Source organism: Sinocyclocheilus rhinocerous, unplaced genomic scaffold (genome assembly GCF_001515625.1).
Source record: "Sinocyclocheilus rhinocerous isolate Xijiao unplaced genomic scaffold, SAMN03320098_v1.1 scaffold2542, whole genome shotgun sequence".
Classification (NCBI taxonomy): Eukaryota; Metazoa; Chordata; class Actinopteri; order Cypriniformes; family Cyprinidae; genus Sinocyclocheilus; species Sinocyclocheilus rhinocerous.
The window spans coordinates 320,209-324,470 of NW_015633236.1; positions in this window are offsets into that span (position 1 = coordinate 320,209).

A 4,262-nucleotide genomic window follows, 5' to 3' on the forward strand; every position below is an offset into this window, starting at 1 on the left:
TGGGCCGTTGTTATGGCTGTGGCCTGGGTCCTGCTGTGCTCCTCCTGCTCCAGGCCCCTCCTGTCTCCTCCCTCCTTCGTCTCCTCCCTTGTCTCTGTCCGTCCTCCTCCGGAACCTCCTCCAAAGTTCCCACCCATGCCTCCCTCTGTTGTTGCTACGGTGCAAGGACGCACCTTCCGGGAGGGGGCGTAATGTCAGGATCCGTCGGTTCCACCGTGGGTCGCCATCATGGCTGTGGCCTGGGTCCTGCTTGGCTTCTCCTGTTCCGTATGTCCAGATCGTGGACCTGTTTTGTTGTGTTTTGCCCCTGTCTTTGTTCCTGGTTTTTGGCTTAGAAATCAGATAACTGCTGGACAATAACCAATAATAATGATTTGTTTATATACTACAAACACTTTTTTTTTATCACATAATAAGGCAGAATAGTTTCAATACTGTAATAAAAATGCTGTCAGTTAGCACTGCATTGTTCATATACGGTACTTTATTACCTGGAGATGACTTGACAAACACAAATAAACCATACTGTCGCAATCGTATGTTTAATGTCTTCATGTTTCCAAACGTTTCTGTTTTTCTGAGAACAACTGTTTTCATACAGCGATAGCTGAACGCATTTGTCCGTATTAGGAATTTCCTCATACGACTTTCTGCGCGAGAGCGCCCTCCGGCTTCGAGTATGAATGAAACATACACTGCACGGAATGTTTAGCGCTCCGTGATGTTCATCTCGCCTTATTCTGGGTCCGAATAAAACATCAGATCATGCACAGACTATCCTGTCTCTTTGAATTTAAATCTATATTTATTCACACCGGCTCTTGAAAACCTCTATGCGAACACACTTGCCCGAAAAAGTGCGGGGGACGAATTTACATGATATTAAAAGTGGGGGGGACACGTCCCCCGCGTAATCTATGCCCCTGGGATGTACACCTGTGTTTATTGGATTAAAGACTGTTTCGTTTATTCCGAATAACGTTTATTTAGTTCCTCGCCATCACAGATTGTGACAGATCCCTCATGATGACTCTTTTGTTACGTAAATAAATGTAAAAAATAAAAGAGATGTCAACATCCTATTATCGATTTCAAACCATTATTTTCAACAAAATCAATGAAAAAAATATTTCTAAGACAGACATGCAATATGTTATATAACATGGCAGTGCATGCAATGCTGACAATTTGCTTGTTAGATAAAACTTATTTGTTCAAGGACACAGCTGATTGACTGATACTTGCTCCCCAGTGTTAGGCTCTAAACCAGAGCTTTGCTGTGTGTCTGTGTGCTCTTCCGATGGATCCAAACAAAAAAATAGGCCCTGTAAAGACAGCCAAATGACGGCCAGAGCATGCCAAAACAATCGCTGGTCTGCAGTTCAACAGGCAATGCCAAATATTATTTAGACAGTGCACCGGCGTGGAATTAATGTTACACACATGCATACACCCAAACAGTTTTTTTTGTACAATTTACTTGTACAAGCTAATTCATAATAAATAACAATTTTAACAAAATTATTAATAATTTTCATGTATATATTACAAATGTTTATTAGAATTTGTATTATTTATATAATTAAAAATCATTTTAACCAAAAGGTGTATACAGTATTAAGCCTCAAACAGACATCTCCAGAACACATTCAAAGCAAAGCTGTTTCTATTTTATACTCTCTGCACCAGGAACCCTTCCTTTGATCCTCAAAGCAAAAGGGTCAGCAAACAGATGCAGGATGATTCCTATGATGCTCTGAACTGACCAGCACTCAATAAATCTGAAGCAGCAGCCAACAGTTACTGATCAATGTTAATAGAACAGAGAAAACAAACAATAGGAAGAGTTCTGTTGAAGTAGAAACAGATACAAGAAACATTTTTTGATTTTATAGAAATACTTTTTTATATTCTTGCATAGAGGATAAGTCATAGACCAATTGTAATATAATATAATAAATAATATAATGTAATATAATATAATAACAAAACGGTAATTAATTTTTTTCAGAATAGAATAAAAATATCAAGATAAAAAAAACATAAAATAAGGTCCTCTGTATGTGACCGCTTGAAAAGTTGCCATTATATGCAAAAACAACAGAAACATTATGCACAAGGAGTGGGTTCAAACTCACCAGAAACTTCTCACAGTAAAACATTCATACACAGGTTTATGAAGACCATCCACTGATTCATACTGAGACTGGTAATGAATAACTGTGAAGTGGGAATGAATACACGTGCCTTGGTTTCAGAATTTTTACCTTAACATTCACACAGCACACACAAATCTTATTCAGAATGTGCAAAATACTATATAGATACATCAGGAAGACTAAGACAGGCAGGGCTCTGAGGATGTTGTGGCTATAGATTAATATCACCATGTTTAAATGAGAGGGTCAAAGTTGAAATGATTCCACTGGTCACAGTGGGCTGCATTATTAACCAACAAATGCTGCCAGAGGTTGCAGCATGAATAGGCAGGTCTATGGTTATAAATCACTGCATTGGTCTCTGGAAGGTCAAACAAGAAGAGCAAGGCCAGGAGTCTGTCTTTGCATTCTTTTCTCTACCACTTTTGTCTTTATCTCAACACAAACAGCCCTGAATAGAGATCTTCATGAAATATTGCATTTAACAGCTTTAAAGTATTTAAATTGTTATGTATCTCAAGGTGTTGACTTCAGGTTTGAGTAGTGAATACAATATGATAATACAAAAAGAAAAAAGGATCTACTTTGCATTTGGCTAAACCACCAAGTCTCAGTACAGTTAGAGTAAATGGCATCTCTGGTTTGCTGGAGATTGTTATTAATTATATGCAAGCTTGACAGTTTTAGTTCCAAAGCCTTATGTAACCACTTGCCAGCAATAATGCTTGACCTCATGTCACGTGGCAGTGAGCATGTCACATTGAAGTGTTGTGAAGTGGTTGTAAAGAGGTGTTAGACAACGGAAGGAAAAAGAAAGATTTTTTTGCTTTATATTATTAATAAATGTTTCCCTCATGCGGATGCAAAAATCAATAGCTAAACAATCATCATAGCACTGTACTTTTTAAATACTGTAAATAACCTTAAGTCAAGTCAAGTCTGCTTTATTGTCAATTCTTCCACATGTACACCACATACATACAGAGAATTGAAATTGCGTTACTCTCAGACCCTTGGTGCATACAGATAACACTAACAGTAGAACATAAATACAGATAGATACAGATTAAATATAAAATATAACTATACAAATATACAAATAAGGTAAGATTGTTGTCACTGCACCACCCGGCCAGGTGGCTCACCTCGCTCCTGTAGTTTGTCTCATCTCTGTTGCTAATGAGACCCACTACAGTCGTGTCATCCGCAAACTTAATGAAGAGGTTGGAGTTGTGTGACGGTGTGCAGTCGTGGGTCAGCAGAGTGAAGAGGAGGGGGCTCAGCACACATCCTTGGGGGGCCCCAGTGTTCAGTGTGATGGTGCTGGATGTGTTGCTGCCGACCCGAACTGCCTGAGGTCTTCCAGTCAGGAAGTCCAATAGCCAGTTGCACAGCGAAGTGTTGAGCCCCAGCTGGACCAGTTTGTGAATGAGCTGTTGAGGGATGATTGTGTTGAATGCTGAACTGAAGTCTATGAACAGCATTCTGACGTATGAGTCTTTTTTGTCCAGATGTGTGAGTGCTGAGTGGAGGGCAGTGGCGATGGCGTCATTGGTCGAGCGGTTGGACCGATATGCAAACTGGAAGGGGTCCAGGGAGGGGGGCAGACTTGATGTGGTGCATGACTAGCCGTTCAAAGCACTTCATGAGAATAGGAGTAAGTGCAACTGGACGGTAGTCATTGAAGCAGGATGGAGACGACTTCTTCGGGACTGGAATGATGGTGGTAGCTTTGAAGCATGTGGGGACAACAGCCTGACTTAGCGAGATGTTGAAAATGTCTGTGAAGACATCAGTGAGTTCCACTGCACAGTCTCTCAGTACACGCCCAGGAATGTTGTCAGGACCCGGAGCTTTGCGTGCGTTGATCCTGCTGAGGGATCTCCTCACGCTGTCCGGGGACAGCGTCATCACCTGGTCGCCGGGAGGAGGTGGAGTCTTCTGTGCAGTGGTGCTGTTTTGTGCCTCAAAGCGAGCGAAGAAAGGCGTTCAGCTCGTTCAGCAGGGAGATGTTGCTGTCACAGGTCCGCGGTGGGGGCTTGTAGTCTGTAATGGTCTGTATCCCCTGCCACAGGCTCAGAGTGTCTCTGCTGTCGCTGAAAC